General features: G+C 44.8%; 1 protein-coding gene across 1 annotated transcript in view; it reads right to left on the minus strand.

The window, feature by feature from the left end:
* GLI2 (GLI family zinc finger 2) overlaps window positions 1–17918 on the minus strand; it is a 240405-nt gene that overhangs the window by 35961 nt on the left and 186526 nt on the right. The window lies entirely within an intron of this gene.

The raw sequence follows: 17918 nt of genomic DNA on the forward strand, positions 1-17918 counted from the left end.
GCTAGGGACGAGCGGGTTTGAAATCCGAACCCCCCCGATCCGAGCAGGGAACCGAGTCCGGCTCGGGCTTTCCCGCCAGACTCGGTTCCCGGAACGAGGCAAAAGGTCATCATCCTGGTGTCGGATTCTCATGAGACCCGGACTTTGCACATTGTGTGCATCCTGCCCCGCCACTCTAGTCCTGGAGAGTGTAGTGAAAGGACGTGTAGTGTAGTGTCTGTGGGAAAGTGGCTCTGCTGTATCATATCAACCTGCTCTGCTGTATCAATCCAGTCCAGTGGTGCTGTGCTGCTGCATCAGTCTGGGCTGGGGGTGACCTTCAGTCCAGTCCAGTGGTGCTGTGCTGCTGTATCAGTCTGGGCTGGGGGTGACCTGCTCTGCTTTATCAGTCCAGTCCAGTGGTACTGTGCTGCTGTATCAGTCTGGGGGTGACCTGCTCTGCTGCATCAGTCCAGTCCAGTGGTGCTGTCCTGTGCCGTATATTCAGTCCAAATAATTTTTACAGGGGCTGCCCTGTGTGGTGTAGGGATACGCTCCCCTTCATCCAAATAATTTTTACAGGGGCTGCCCTGTGTGGTATAGGGGTACGCTGCTCTTCATCCAAATAATTTTTACAGGGGCTGTCCTGTGTGGTGTAAGCTACCCTTCATCCAAATAATTTTTAGAGGGGATGTCCTGTGTGGTGTAAACTGCCCTTCATCCAAATAATTTTTACAGGGGCTGTCCTGTGTCGTGTAAGCTGCCCTTCATCCAAATAATTTTTACAGGGGCTGTCCTGTGTGGTTTAAGCTGTCCTTCATCCAAATAAGTTTTACAGGGGCTGTCCTGTGAGGTGTACGCTGCCCTTCATCCAAATGGTTTTTACAGGGGTTATTCACTCCATAAAAATAATGCACTCCATAAAAATAATGGAGGACAAAAATTTGGAGGATAAAATAGGGAAAGAAAGTGCAGGAGACGCTTTGGGTGGCCCGAAAAATTTCGTCCAACTTTTGCCATTCAGCAACTGCGTGCTGAAGACTGGAACGCCAGCAAACACTCTTGAACCTGCCCTCCCATCACCTGAAGCAAGAGGTTGTAACGCGGTGGAACGTCTATATGCTTCAGAGGATGGAGGAGCAGCAAAAGGCCATTCAAGCCTATACATCCACCTATGACATAGGCAAAGGAGGGGGTATGCACCTGACTCAATCACAATGGAGAATGATTTCCGTGTTGTGCAAGGTTCTCCAGCCCTTCGAACTTGCCACACGTGAAATCAGTTCAGACACTGCCAGCTTGAGTGAGGTCATTCCCCTCATCAGGCTTTTGCAGATGCAGCTGGAAAAAGTGAAGGAGGAGCTAAGACAGAACGATTCCGCTAGGTATGTGGGACTTGTTGATGAAGTCCTTCATTTGCTTTGGCAGGATTCGAGGGTGGTCAATCTGTTGCAATCAGACCACTACATTTTGGCCACCGTGCTCAATCCTAGGTTTAAAGCCTACGTGGTGTCAATCTTTCCGGCGGACACAAGCCTGCAAAAGTGCAAAGACCTGCTGGTGAAAACACTGTCAGCTGAAGCAGAACACGGCAACAGCTCCTTCTTCATTTTCTCCCACAACTGGGGCTGCCAGGAAACAACTAAGATATCCTAACCAACCCGCTGGCGGTGATGCAGACAGGCAGGACCAAGTTTGGACATCTAGTCTGGACTGAAGGACCTGTCAACAATTTCTGACATGTCTACTGTCACTGCATATGATGCTGTCACCATTGACAAAATGGTGGAGTATTAAATCAGTGACAGCATCCAAGTAGGCATGTCAGACAGTACATACCTGTACTAGCAGGAAAAAGAGGCAATTTGGAGCTCCCTGTACAAACTGGCTCTATTTTACCTAAGTTGCCCCCCCTCCAGTGTGTACTCTGAAAGAGTTTTTAGTGCAGCTGGGAACCTTGTCAGCGAAAGGCGTAGGAGGTTACTTCCACAAAATGTGGAGAAGATATATCAATTCTTCCGGGAAGACCAGCCTCCAGAAAGTACAGAGGGACCTGTGGTGGTGGATTCCAGCGGGGACGAATTAATACTATGTGAGGATGAGGATGTACACAACACTGAAGAGGGTGAGGAATCGGTGGATGAGGATGAGGACGACATCTTGCCTCCGTAGAGCCAGTTTGTGCAGGGACAGATTAATTGCCAGCTTGTTTTGTGGGGGCCCAAACGAACCAATCATTTCAGCCACAGTCGTGTGGCAGACCCTGGCGCTGAAATGTTTGGTTTGTTAAAGTGTGCATGTCCTGTTAATACAACATAAGGGTGGGTGGGAGGGCCCAAGGACAATTCCATCTTGCACCTCTTTTTTTTCTTTGCATTATGTACTCTTTGGGGCCTAGTTTTTCAAACTGCCATCCTGTCTGCCACTGCAGTGCCACTAATAGATGGGCCACGTGTTTGTGCAGCCCACTTGTGACGCTTAGCATAGTCATCCAGCTATCTAGGTGTAACCTTTTGGCCTAAAAACAATATTGTGAGGTGTGAGGTGCTCAGAATAGACTGGAAATGAGTGGAAATTAATGTTATTGAGGTTAATAATAGCGTAGGAACAAAAAAAAAATTCCATGATTTTAGCTGTTTTTCTGCTTTTTTCCAAAAAAATACAGATCTAAAACCAAAACCAAAACCTGGAAGGGTGGTTTGGGCAAAATCAGTCCAGAGCCAAAACACGAAGAAAGATCCAGATCCAAAACCAAAACACAAAGCGTGGCCAGTGCACACCCCTAATTGGGGCTGTAGATTGCTAGTGTATGGACATGATCAGCAGATTTGCAGACCGTTACTAGTAAAAAGATGGGCCTTTCAAGATTGGCAGATTTGTTGTTCAGTTGTGGTTTTCAGATTGCTGATGTATGGGGGCCTTAACCCTGCATCAGTCCCTATGGGTGTAGTAACATATTTTAGCAGTATGACGCTTCCTCCTGTCTGGTTTCTCTGCGGAACTGTTTTCCCTGTTTTCTAGTCCAGGCCAAAAGCTGAAGGGGGTTGTAGGAAATTACAGAGCCCCAGGGCTGTGACAGCTTAGTCAAATATTTTACTAATGTTGTGCATACATTGCCAGATAAAATGTCTGTCAGATCGCCAGACATTTTATTTGGCAGCCTGTCAGCCTGCAGATATCTCAAGCATGCACTGTGAGACATCTCACAGTGTATTTGCCCCGATATCTGAGTTCCGCCCCTGGGGGAGGAGACATTTCTCAGTTCCTTCCATGGAACTGGTCTGTCGACCACGGCTGGGCATACACTGCCCGATGCGGCCGACATTTTAACTTGCAGATATTGCATCAGACGGGCATGCAGGACGATCGATATTTAACCCTCGGTCAGCCACACTACAATTATCGGGACGATCCACGGATATCGGGTGGATCAGCACGATAATTGTAGAGTGTATGCCCAGCATTAGACAGGGCAGTATATTTAAAACATAAAGGAATTACTTGTATGTGTCTATACACTACAGAAAATTACATTATATATGTACTAATGAGCAACTGGTTTCCAATGGTCCCATTACATCTGGAGAATCAACAACTAAACACATTTCAGGCCTATTTTTAAACACTCGGAAACATTACTTTTTAAATGTAATTCTTTCAAAAGTAAACAAATTTCATAGGTATCAAACTGACTCCTAACAAACTGTCCCAGAAATGTGCAAATAATTAATTCAGCATTTTGCCTGTTTTGCTTTAAAAGAGAAAAAAGCCAGCCAGAGAGCCTGATTAGAGCCAGCAGATGATGACAGGGTGACCAGTAGACGTCTAATCTGATCGGTCCTTATGAAAACACTGGAGCCTCTGTCCCAGGCAAAGGGCAACCATACCCAGGAGAGAACATCAGGATGCAATTAATGTCGTTCCCTAACAATAAAAAACACTATGTATGGAGGGGGCTTCCTGGGCTGAGCCATCGTAGTGTGACCGTGCAGCTATCATGATGAATACTCAGCTAAATACTTAAACATTTAGCCACAAATTTTTGGAGCAGAGAGATGAATTTTCCTGCAAAGGTGACTGGAGGAGGAGGGATTAAAAGGGTGATACTGTAAAGTGATGAAAGCAAGTGTTACCTGGAACTCGAGACCATCTTTGGGATTTAAAATCATTTAACAAAGAAACTCTATCCTCAGAGAAATAAATACATCTTTCCATCACATGTCATTTTAAAATAATAAAGAGCCAAACATGTTAAACAACTCTAAAAACTCTGTATACAGATAGAGGCGGACATATAAACTCTAATTGTCTATATACACTGAGGGGGTCATAGAAAATACACTTTATTCTCTAATGCAGTGAAATGTACTGAACTCTCTGTTCATACAGGATATTATTCCCTGCATTCACAGTAACATAATAACAACATGAAACATTTACAACTAAATGTATAATTTGCCAACCTCCTCTGTGATCAAAGATTCATATAGAATTTCATAGAGTGTCTGATGTTATATAGAGAATGTCTGATATTATATAGAGTGCATGATATTATAGAGTGTCAGATGATACAGAAAGTGTTTGATGTAATATATACAGTGCCTTGCAAAAGTATTCACCACCCTTTGCCTTTTCCTTTTTTGTTACATTACAACCTGTAATTTATTTATTTGTTTAATCTGAATTTTATGTGATGGATCTGCACAAAATAGTTTAATTTGGTGAAGTGAAATGAGAAAAAGATATAAAAAGAATCTTTATAAATAAAATTCTGAAAATTGCCATGTGCATATGTAATCACCCCCTTTGCTATGAAACCCCTCAAAAGTTCTGGTGCAACCAAATACCTTCAGAAGTAACATAATTAGTGAAATGAAGCCCACCTGTGTGAAATCTAAGTGTCAGATGATCTGTCAGTATAAACACACCTTTTCTGAAAGGCCCCAGAGGCTGCAACACCACTAAGCAAGAGGCATCACACTATGAAGAGCAAGGAGCTATCCAAACAAGTCAGGGACAAAGTTGTTGAGAAGTACAATTCTGGGTTGGGTTATAAAAAAATATCCAAATCTTTGATGATCCCCCGGAGCACCATCAAATCCATCATCATCAAATGGAAAGAACATGGTACCACAACAACAAACCTGCCAAGAGAGGGCCGCCCACCAAAACTCACAGACCGGGCACGGAGGGCATTAATCAGAGAGGCAGCACAGAGACCAAAGGAGCTGCAGAGTTCCACAGCAAAGACTGGTGTATCTGTGCTTGTGACCACAATAAGCCGTACACTCCATAGAGCTGGGCTTTATGGACGAGTGGCCAGAAAAAAGCCATTACTTAGTGATAAAAATAAGAAGACACGATTTGAGTTTGCCAAAAAGGCATGTGGACAACTCCCCAAATGTATAGAGGAAGGTGCTCTGGTCAGATGAGACTAAAATTGAACTTTTCGGCCACCAAGGAAAACGCTATGTCTGGCGCAAACCCAACGCATCCCATCACCCCAAAAACACCATCCCCACAGTGAAACATGGTGGTGGCAGCATCATGCTGTGGGGATGTTTTTCAGCAGCAGGGACTGGGAAACTGATTCGAGTCGAGGGAAAGATGGATGGTGCTAAATACAGGGATATTCTTGAGCAAAACCTGTTTCAGTCTGCCTGTGATTTGAGACTGGGACGGAGGTTCACCTTCCAGCAGGACAATGACCTGAAGCATACTGCTAAAGCAACACTCGAGTGGTTTAAGGGGAACCATTTAAATGTGTTGGAATGGCCTAGTCAAAGCCCAGATCTCAATCCAATTGAGAATCTGTGGTCAGACTTGAAGATTGCTGTTCACAAGCGGAAACTATCTAACATGAAGGAGCTGGAGCAGTTTTGCCTTGAGGAAAGGGCAAAAATCCCAGGGGCAAGATGTGGCAAGCGACTTGCAGCTGTAATTGCCGCAAAAGGTGGCTTGACAAAGTAGTGACTTTAGGGGGTGAATAGTTATGCACGCTGAAGTTTTCTGTTATGTTGTCCTAAATGTTTGATTCACAATATTAAAAAAAACATGAAATGTTGCACACCTTCAAACAATCCATTTTAATTCCAGGTTGTGAGGCAACAAAACATGAAAAATGCAAAGGGGGTGAATACTTTTGCAAGGCACTGCAGATTAAGCAGCCCAGCAAAACAAAGAAAACTTGATTAGCTACCAAGAATATTTGAACGAATTTAGAGTATTTTGCAGTTGCTGATGAAAATAGCTTTTTTTCAAATTGGAAATAGGAATATAAAGCAATCAATTAGCAGCTGGTTAGAGGTTGTCAGCCTCTAAGTAAATAAACAAATATATATAAAGGTAACCAGCGCTTAGTAAACCAATTGTTGTAAAAGGATAAAAACAAATATATAAAATATATGATATATATATAAAATGTATAGAAGCGGATGTAAATTTAACAAAACATTTTTATTGCATATACATATATAAAATGAGTCATTTTCTCATAGGAGCATTTGATTAAAAAAATCTATCAGTTCATTCAGCTGCTAGGGGGACCCCTGATGGGATATAGTTGGTAAATAGAAAATATCCTGGTAGGACTTCAATACAAAGTTAATGTAGGTTCAAGCATAGCGGATAGTTACCAAGTGGATTAATTAGGTAGAAGCAGTGCAATTAGCAGATCACTGCAACGGCAAGTAGAAATATGGGTCCACTTGTAGCTGTATCCTGAGTCCAATCGAGCCAGGATTTATTCCAATGATGTAGGTACAGTATGATAACCAAAAAGGTCCTCTGGATCCACCAAATACAGTAGATGCCCCAAAGTCAATGCAGCGTTGGTAGAAATAGCTTAACACATTTTTTTTCAAATTGGCTCTAGTCTAGATCTTGAGATAATGGAGACCCTCAAGTAAAAAGGAACTTAGTAATAGCGTGTGCATATGGGAATAATTCTGAACATTCCAAAAGGTGAGGCGCATATATTCTACATGTTCCCTCCACGACCATTCTAGAATATACCCACTCCATAAGTGATCGGCTACACAACCAGTAGTTAGTTGACAGTTGTCTACTATGTTTTTCTTGTTTCTCATCTATGTATCTCATAGATTACCGCCAATCTAGCAAAACCGATGTCATATTCAGAATCAGCACCACAAACTTACCTCAAAATCGCTTTAATAAGATTGGCAATAAAATGAGTGTTGATCAGTATTATCTGATATTATATATAGAGTGTTTGATGTTACAGAGAGCGTCTCATGGTATAGAGAGTGTCTGATGATATATGTAGAGCAGGTGTGGTACAAAATGTAGAAAATTCAGAATATTGACATACACAATGTCAACATTGCCATAATGTTGACATTTGATAATGTCGTCAGTCGATATACCGTTTTTCGTGCATTTAAGCACTAACCCTAACTTTATCGCAGCCTAACCCTAAATTTAACCCTAACAGCAGCCTAACCATAACATGAGCTGTAGTAACGTCCATGTCAACATTAAGACCATGTCGACATTCTGGTGTCAACATTTTGAATGCATACCATGTACAACAGATGTACTAAGCTCTGGAAGGTGATAAATTGGAGAGTGACATGGCAGGTAGGAGCTGAGTGGTTTCTAGTTTATCACTCTCCATTTTACCACTTTCCAGAGCTTAGTACATCTCTCTCCTAATGTTTTATAGAGCCTTTGACGTTTTACAGAGAATATGGTGTTATATGTAGAGTGTCTAATGTGATATAGAGAGCATCTGATATTATAAGGACTGATGACATAGCACTTACTGTTATGTAAGCATGTTATATGCAGAGTGACTAATGTTATGATTAGAGCATTTAGTGTTATATAGAGCATCTGATGTTTTATATATATTAGGGGTGAGCGGGTTCGGATTTCTGAAATCCGAACCCCCCCGATCCGAGGCCGATCCGAGTCAGGCTCGACTTTTCCCGCCTGACTCGGATCTTAAATCGAGGCAAAATCATCATCCCGCCTTCCGGGTCTCGTGGGTTTTGGATCCTATATAAGGTACCCGCGTCGGCGCCATTTTCTCACTCGGCTGTGGACAGTGAAGAGGGAGGGTGGGAGTTAGGGCTGGCTGGGCTGTGTAGTGTAGTGTAGTGTAGTGTAGTGCAGAGTAGTGTTGTGCTGTGCTGTGCTGCGCTGTGCTGCTGTTGTCCATAGGGGCTGTGTCCACTACTTCAAAGTCCATAGGGGCTGGCTGGACTGTGTTGTGCAGTCAGTTGTCCATAGGGGCTGTGTCCACTCCAAAGTCCTGTGCAGTGTCCCAGTCCTAAAGGGGTGCTGTAGTGTTGTCCAGGGGGTGCTCTGTCCGTCAGGGGTGCTCCCCCCAAGTGCTAAAAAAAAATATATTTTTTTCTGTGTTTGCGAATTGTGTGCGCAGTAGCCGCATGTGCATCAACAAAGTAGTGCCAAGCGTGCGCCTGTGTCACAAGTAAAGGGCCGGCTGGCTTGACCGTTAAAGGGTGCTGTAACCCCCAAAGTACACTCCAAACCAAAAAAATATATATTTTCTGTGTTTGTGAATTGTGTGCGCAGTAGCCGCACGTGCATCAACAAAGTACTGCCAAGCGTGCGCCTGTGTCATAAGTAAAGGGCCGGCTGGCTTGACCGTTAAAGGGTGCTGTAACCCCCAAAGTACACTCCAAACCAAATAAAATATTTTCTGTGTTTGTGAATTGTGTGCACTGTGGCTTCACGTGCATCAACAAAGGAGCAGCGCCAAGCGTGCGCCTGTGTCCCATAAGTAAAGAGCCGGCTGGCTCATTTCTTAAAGGGTGGTGTAACCCACAAAGTGCACTACTCTCCAGCAAAAATAAAAAAATATTTTCTGTGTTTGTGTGCGCCTTAGCCGCACGTATATATCAATATAACATAAATGGAGGACCAAACTTTCTCCGATAAAAATAAAATAGGGAAAGATCAAGAACCACTTCCTCCTAGTGCTTTTGCTGCTGCTGGGAGTTGTTCATCATCCCAGAGAGGAAGTAGGAACACCACTACTTTTACTAAACAATTGACCCTCCAACACTCCTTAGCGAGGAGGATGAAGTACGACAGCAGTCATCCTGAAGCAAAACGTATAACTGAGGCCTTGACTGCTATGTTGGTGTTAGACGTGCGTCCAGTATCCGCCATTAGTGCAGTGGGATTTAGACAATTGATGGAGGTAGTGTGTCCCCGGTTCCAAATCCCGTCTAGATTCCACCTGCATCCTCAAAGCAGCAGCGACAAGCGTGCGTCTGTCTGTTAAAGGGTGGTGTAACCCTCAAAGTGCGCTCCACAAACAATAAAAAAATTCTTCTTCTTTTTCTGTCTTTGTGAAATGTGTGGGCTGTAGCCGCACCTGCATCCTTAAAGCAGCAGCGACAAGCGTGCGTCTGTCTGTTAAAGGATTACATCGGTGACAGGATCCAAGTAGGCATGTCAGACAGTCCGTACCAGTACTGGCAGGAAAAAGAAGCAATTTGGAGGTCCCTGTACAAACTGGCTCTATTTTACCTGAGTTGCCCCCCCTCCAGTGTGTACTCCGAAAGAGTGTTTAGTGCAGCCGGGAACCTTGTCAGCGAAAGGCGTAGGAGGTTGCTTCCACAAAATGTGGAGAAGATGATGTTCATAAAATGAATTATCAACTCTTCCAGGGAGACCAGCCTCCAGAATGTACAGAGGGACCTGTGGTGTGGATTCCAGCGGGGACGAATTAATACTCTGTGAGGATGAGGATGTACACAACACTGAAGAGGGTGAAGAATCGATGGATGAGGAGGATGAGGACGACATCTTGCCTCCGTAGAGCCAGTTTGTGCAGGGACAGATTAATTGCCAGCTTGTTTTGTGGGGGCCCAAACGAACCAATCATTTCAGCCACAGTTGTGTGGCAGACCCTGGCGCTGAAATGTTTGGTTTGTTAAAGTGTGCATGTCCTGTTAATACAACATAAGGGTGGGTGGGAGGGCCCAAGGACAATTCCATCTTGCACCTCTTTTTTTTCCATTGAATTATGTACAGTTTGGGGCCTAGTTTTTCAAACTGCCATCCTGTCTGCCACTGCAGTGTCACTCCTAGATGGACCACGTGTTTGTGCCGCCCACTCGTGTCGCTTATCATAGTCATCCAGCTACCTCGGTGCAAACTTTTGGATATAAAAACACTATTGTGAGGTGTGAGGTGTTCAGAATAGACTGGAAATGAGTGGAAATTAAGGTTATTGAGGTTAATAATAGCATAGGAGCAGAAAAACACACAAATTCTGTGATTTTAGCTGTTTTTATGCTTTTTAAAAAAAAATACAGATCCAAAACACAAAACCCAGAACCCAAAACACGGAAGGGTGGTTTTGGCAAAACCAATCCAGATCCAAAACACGAAGAAAGATCCAGATCCAAAACCAAAACACAAAACACGAAAAGTGGCCGGTGCACACCCCTAGTATATATATATATATATATATATATATATATATATATATATATATATATATATTAGGGGTGAGCGGGTTCGGATTTCTGAAATCCGAACCCCGCCGAGCCCCCCCGATCCGAGGCAGATCCGAGTCAGGCTCGACTTTTCCCGCCTGACTCGGATCTGAAATCGAGGCAAAACGTCATCATCCCGCCTTCCGAGTCTCGCGGGTTTTGGAACCTATATAAGGTACCCTCGTCGGCGCCATTTTCTCACTCGGCTGTGGACAGTGAAGAGGGAGGGTGGGAGTTAGGGCTGGCTGGGCTGTGTAGTGTAGTGTAGTGTAGTGCAGAGTAGTGTTGTGCTGTGCTGTGCTGCTGTTGTCCACTACTTCAAAGTCCATAGGGGCTGGCTGTGTTGTGCTGTGCTGCTGTTGTTAATAGGGGCTGTGTCCACTACTTCAAAGTCCATAGGGGCTGGCTGGACTGTGTTGTGCAGTCAGTTCTCCATAGGGGCTGTGTCCACTCCAAAGTCCTGTGCAGTGTCCCAGTCCTAAAGGGGTGCTGTAGTGTTGTCCAGGGGGTGCTCTGTCCATCAGGGGTGCTCCCCCCAAGTGCTAAAAAAATTATATTTTTTGTGTGTTTGTGAATTGTGTGCGCAGTAGCCGCACGTGCATCAACAGAGAAGTGCCAAGCGTGCGCCTGTGTCATAAGTAAAGGGCCGGCTGGCTTGACCGTTAAAGGGTGCTGTAACCCCCAAAGTACACTCCAAACCAAAAAAATATATATTTTCTGTGTTTGTGAATTGTGTGCGCAGTAGCCGCACGTGCATCAACAAAGTAGTGCCAAGCGTGCGCCTGTGTCATAAGTAAAGGGTCGGCTGGCTTGACCGTTAAAGGGTGCTGTAACCCCCAAAGTACACTCCAAACCAAAAAAATATATATTTTCTGTGTTTGTGAATTGTGTGCGCAGTAGCCGCACGTGCATCAACAAAGGAGCAGCGCCAAGCGTGCGCCTGTGTCCCATAAGTAAAGAGCCGGCTGGCTCATTTCTTAAAGGCTGGTGTAACCCACAAAGTACACTACTCTCCAGGAAAAATAAAAAAATATTTTCTGTGTTTAGCCGCACGTATATATCAAATCGATATAACATAAATGGAGGACCAAACTTTCTCCGATAAAAATAAAATAGAGAAAGATCAAGAACCACTTCCTCCTAGTGCTGAAGCTGCTGCCACTAGTCATGACATAGACGATAACATGCCATCAACGTCGTCTGCCAAGGCCGATGCCCAATGTCATAATAGAGGGCACATACAATCCCAAATGACAAAGTTCTGGAAAATGACCTTGAAAAAAACATTAAATCAGCTGAAGAGAAACGTAAACTGGCCAATATGCCATTTGCGACACGGAGTGGCAAGGAACGGCTAAGGTCGATCCCTAGTATGTTCATGACTAGTGGTTCAGCTTCACATGACGATGGAAGCCCTCCTCCCACTAAAAAAATCAAAAGAGTTAAGCTGGCAAAAGCACAGCGAAGAACTGTGCTTTCTAAGAAGATATCACAAATCCCCAAGGAGAGTCCAAGTGTGGTGGTGGTTGCGATGCCTGACCTTCCCAGCACTGGACGGGAAGAGGTGGCTCTTTCCACCATTTGCACGCCCCCTGCAAGTGCTGAAAGGAGCACCCACAGTCCACTTGCTGATATGCAAATTGAAGATGTCACTGTTGAAGTACAACAGGATGAGGATACTGGTGTAGCTGGCGCTGAGGAGGAAGTTGGCGAGGAGGATTCTGATGGTGATGTGGTTTGTTTAAATCAGGCTCCGGGGGAGACAGTTGTTGTCCGTGGGATGAAAAAGCCCATCACGGTCATGCCTGGGCAGAAGACCAAACATTCCACCTCTTTGGTCTGGCAATATTTCTATCCAAATCCGGACAACAACTGTCTTGCCATATGTACCTTATGTAAAGGTGGAATAAGTAGGGGTAGGGACGTTAACCACCTAGGAACATCCTCCCTTATACGGCACCTGCAGCGCGTTCATAATAAGTTACTGTCAAGTTCAGAAACTTTGGCTAAGACCGTAAGCAGTCCAGGGACACCTAAATCCCGTTGTCCTGTTGTATCCAAACGCCTGCAAACCACACCGTCAACTCCCTCCTCGTCAATTTCCTCCTTAGTCAGGATCGGAAGTAGTCCTGCAGGCCATGTCACTGGCATGACTGACTCTCCTATCGGGGATTCCTCTGGAGGATCCTGCATAGCTACGCCTCCTGCTGCCGCTGCTGCTGGAAGTCGTTCATCATCCCAGAGAGGAAGTAGGAACACCACTACTTTTACTAAACAATTGACCCTCCAACAGTCCTTAGCGAGGAGGATGAAGTACGACAGCAGTCATCCTGAAGCAAAACGTATAACTGAGGCCTTGACTGCTATGTTGGTGTTAGACGTGCGTCCGGTATCCGCCATTAGTGCAGTGGGATTTAGACAATTGATGGAGGTAGTGTGTCCCCGGTTCCAAATCCAGTCTAGATTCCACTTCACTAGGCAGGCGATACCGAGACTGTACAGAAACGTCAGAAAAAGTGTCCTCGGTGTCCTGAAAAATGCCGTTGTACCCAATGTCCACTTAACCACGGACATGTGGACAAGTGGAACAGGGCAGACTAAGGACTATATGACTGTGACAGCCCACTGGGTAGATGTATCACCTTACGCAACAACAGCAGCAGCGTCACCAGTCGCAGCATCTCAGAAACGCCAGCTCATTCCAAGGCAGGCTACGCTGTGTATCACCGGTTTCAGTAAGAGGCACACCGCCGACAACCTCTTAGAGAAACTGAGGGAAATCATCGCCCAGTGGCTTACCCCACTTAGACTCTCCTGGGGATTTGTGATATCTGACAACGCCACCAATATTGTGCGGGCATTACATCTGGGCAAATTCCAGCATGTCCCATGTTTTGCTCACACAATAAACTTGGTGGTGCAGAATTTTCTGAAAAGCGACAGGGGCGTGCAGGAGATGCTTTGGGTGGCCACTTTCGCCATTCAGCGACTGCATGCCGAAGACTGGAGCGCCAGCAAACACTCTTGAACCTGCCCCGCCATCACCTGAAGCAAGAGGTTGTGACGCTGTGGAACTCAACCCTCTATATGCTTCAGAGGATGGAGGAGCAGCAAAAGGCCATTCAAGCCTATACATCCACCTATGACATAGGCAAAGGAGGGGGTATGCACCTGACTCAAGCACAGTGGAGAATGATTTCCGTGTTGTGCAAGGTTCTCCAGCCCTTCGAACTTGCCACACGTGAAGTCAGTTCAGACACTGCCAGCTTGAGTCAGGTCATTCCCCTCATCAGGCTTTTGCAGAAGCAGCTGGAGAAAGTGAAGGAGGAGCTAAGACAGAGAGATTCCGCTCGGCATGTGGGACTTGTGGATGAAGCCCTTAATTCGCTTTGCCAGGATTCCAGGGTGGTCAATCTGTTGAAATCAGACCACTACATTTTGGCCACCGTGCTCGATCCTAGGTTTAAAGCCTATGTGGTGTCTCTCTTTCCGGCCGACACAAGCCTGCAGAGGTGCAAAGACCTGCTGGTGAACACACTGTCAGCTGAAGCGGAACGTGACACGTCAACAGCTCCTTCTTCATTTTCTCCCGCAACTGGGGCTGCCAGGAAAAAACTTAGGTATCCTAAGCAACCCGCTGGCGGTGATGCAGGGCAGGCAGGACCAAGTTTGGACATCTGGTCCGGACTGAAGGACCTGGCAAAAATTTCTGACATGTCTACTGTCACTGCATATGATACTGTCACCATTGACAGAATGGTGGAGGATTACATCGGTGACAGCATCCAAGTAGGCATGTCAGACAGTCCGTACCTGTACTGGCAGGAAAAAGAGGCAATTTGGAGGCCCCTGTACAAACTGGCTCTATTTTACCTGAGTTGCCCCCCCTCCAGTGTGTACTCCGAAAGAGTGTTTAGTGCAGCCGGGAACCTTGTCAGCGAAAGGCGTAGGAGGTTGCTTCCACAGAATGTGGAGAAGATGATGTTCATCAAAATGAATTATCAGCTCTTCCAGGGAGACCAGCCTCCAGAACGTACAGAGGGACCTGTGGTGGTGGATTCAAGTGGGGACGAGTTAATACTTTGTGAGGATGAGGATGTACACACTGAAGAGGGTGAGGAATCAGTGGATGAGGAGGATGAGGATGACATGTTGCCTCCGTAGAGCCAGTTTGTGCAGGGACAGATTAATTGCCAGCTTGTTTTGTGGGGGCCCAAACGAACCAATCATTTCAGCCACAGTTGTATGGCAGACCCTGGCGCTGAAATGATTGGTTTGTTAAAGTGTGCATGTCCTGTTTATACAACATAAGGGTGGGTGGGAGGGCCCAAGGACAATTCCATCTTGCACCTCTTTTTTTTCTTTGCATTATGTACAGTTTGGGGCCTAGTTTTTCAAACTGCCATCCTGTCTGCCACTGCAGTATCACGCCTAGATGGGTCACGTGTTTGTGCCGCCCACTCGTGACGCTTAGCATAGTCATCCAGCTACCTCGGTGCAACCTTTTGGATATAAAAACACTATTGTGAGGTGTGAGGTGTTCAGAATAGACTGGAAATGAGTGGAAATTAAGGTTATTGAGGTTAATAATAGCATAGGAGCAGAAAAACCTACAAATTCTGTGATTTTAGCTGTTTTTATGCCTTTTTAAAAAAAATACAGATCCAAAACACAAAACCCAGAACCCAAAACACGGAAGGGTGGTTTTGGCAAAACCAATCCAGATCCAAAACACGAAGAAAGATCCAGATCCAAAACCAAAACACAAAACACGAAAAGTGGCCGGTGCACACCCCTAATATATATATATATATAACATCGTCTAATGTTATATATAGAGCAACTGATGTTATACAGAGGGGCTGCTGATACAGAGTGTGATGTTACATATAGAGTGTTTAATGTGATGTAAGCATCTGCTGTTATATGTATAGGGTCTAATGTTACAAATAGAGTGTTTAATGTTATAAAGAGCGTCCGATGTTATATGTAGAAGGGATGTAGTTAATAGAATGACAGACGCGATTCCGCCGGTCTAAATCCCGACTCGTTCTGCCCAACAAGGGACTTAAAATAGGCGTTGAAATGCCGACGCCTATCTTAATCCCGACATCAGAACACGACCCCCGCCATCCCGTTCATCCTCTGATGGGTAAGTAGAACACTTAGCCAAAGCATGGGGGTTATGTTTATAGTCCCCCGGGGGGACTTAGGTTTAAGCACCCCCCCAGGGAAGGTTAGGGTTAGGCTAGGGGAAGGGGGGGTTAGGCACTAGGGGGGAGATTAAGGTTAGGCATCTCCCCGGGAGGGTTAGGTTTAGGGTGCAGGGAGGGGGAGGGGGTTAGGTTTAGGCACCCCTGGGAGGGAGGTTAGGGCTAGGCACCCCTAAAGGAGGGTTGGGGGGGGGAGGGAAGGGTTAGGTTACACATGTTATATAGAGAGCATCTCAGGTTATAAAGAGACTGATGATATAGACTTGAGTGTCTAATCTTATATACAGTTGCATCAACATTATATAGAGCCACTGATGTTATATATAGTGGCTAATATTATATAGAGCATCTAACATTATATAGAGGAGCTAAAGTTATAATCAGTATCTGACATTATATAGACTATCTGACAGTATATATAAAGCATGATGTTATATAAATAAGATATTCCCTTCTATGTGAACAAATAGAAGGGAGTAAATATTGTAAAGTGCCTGTCCACTACCAACCTTGTAAAAACGACAAAACTAATAAATGTTGCTAGTGCTATGAATGCACTTTAGTGGGTACTAAGTACCCCGGCTTGTTGGAGAGGCCCGAGTCAACCTGACATTGGTGCCTTTTTAAGGCCTCCCCTGGGATTTGGTCAAGCCCCCCTCAGTACCTGGGCCTGTGGCAGCTCTCAGCGCCACTGCATTGGATTAATGAGACTTACTACCTACCAGAGATACAGTATTTATATTAGGTGCTCATCCAGAACATATTTATTCCTCAGTTGATTACAAACAATCATGTGTTTAATGTCTTTTATCGTCAATAATTTTATTGATCACTAATGTGGTATATTTTTATCTTTTATTAAAGTGTTACAAATTATTTTCATGAATATTCCACACATTTATTAGTCTGATTCTGACATTATAGAGCACAGATAGCCAACCCTGGTCCTCGAGAGCTACCAACAGTGCATGTTTTCCAGGTCTCCTCACAGAAGTGAAATAATTAGCTCCACCTGTGGATCTTTTCAAATGTTTTAGTGTGTAATGAATACACCTGTGCAGCTGCTGGATTCGGTATGATATACCGCCGGCCACATGACAGAGGAGGAAATCCCGATCGTCCTAAAGGTAAGTATAAACTAACCTAATTATACCCCCTAACCCTCCTTTAGGGTGCCTAACCCTAACCTCCCCCCCCTGTGCCTAACCCTAATCCCCCCTCTAAGGCCTAAACCTAACCCCCCGTTCCCCTAGCCTGACCCTAACCTCCCGGGGGCGTGCTTAACCCTAAGTCCCCCCCGGGAGCCCTAAACTTAACCCTTAACCCCCCGCGGCTGTCCGCGCCAGGAATCCCTTCGATCGGGATGCTGGGCGCCGGTCTCCTGGCGTAGGTAAAATGACAGGCATCTGGATTTAGATGTCTGTCATTTAACCCACGCCGGGATTAAGCAGTCAGGAAGCCAGCGGTCGGCACTGCGTCTGCCGGATTTCCAAACGTATACCGCACCAGCTAGGTGGTCTGGAAAACGTGAACTGTTAGTAGCTCTCAAGGACTGAGGTTGGCTACCCCTGTTATAGAGCATCTAATGTTATGTAGAGTATCTGACATTATAGAACATGTTTTGTAGAGCGTTTGATGTTCTAAAGTGCCTAATGTTATATAGAGCTTCTACTGTCTACTGTTATAAAGTGTGTCCGACATTATATAGCATTTCTGATGTTACATTATTTAATATCTCTGATGTTACATAGGAAGGAATTAAATTCAGCACAAAGGCTGTGAAATGCACAATTGGGTGAAGGAACTTTGCGACCAATATCTTTGCTAATTTTCCCTCGCACCATAATAGATGTGTGCAGTTGGACATCAAGACGATTTCCGGCGGCACATTGTGCAGAATTTAATTCTCCTATAATGTCTGACATTATATAGACCCTCTAATGTTTTGTCTGAAATTATATAGACTGTCTAACGTATTAAAGAGTAACTCCAAAAATATACTGGTAGGTTAATTGGCTCCCCACAAGATTGACCATAGTCTGTATGTGTGTGAGCATGTGGTAGGGAATATAGATTGTAAGCTCCACTGGGGCAGGGACAGATGTGAATGGTTAGATAGTCTCTGTAAAGCGCTGCGGAATATGTGTGCGCTATATAAATAACTGGTAGTAATAATAATAATAATGTTATATATATTTTTTTACATTTTATAGACCATCATTATATA

Source organism: Taudactylus pleione, unplaced genomic scaffold, assembly GCF_031769625.1.
Source record: "Taudactylus pleione unplaced genomic scaffold, aTauple2 ptg000138l, whole genome shotgun sequence".
NCBI lineage: Eukaryota > Metazoa > Chordata > Amphibia > Anura > Myobatrachidae > Taudactylus > Taudactylus pleione.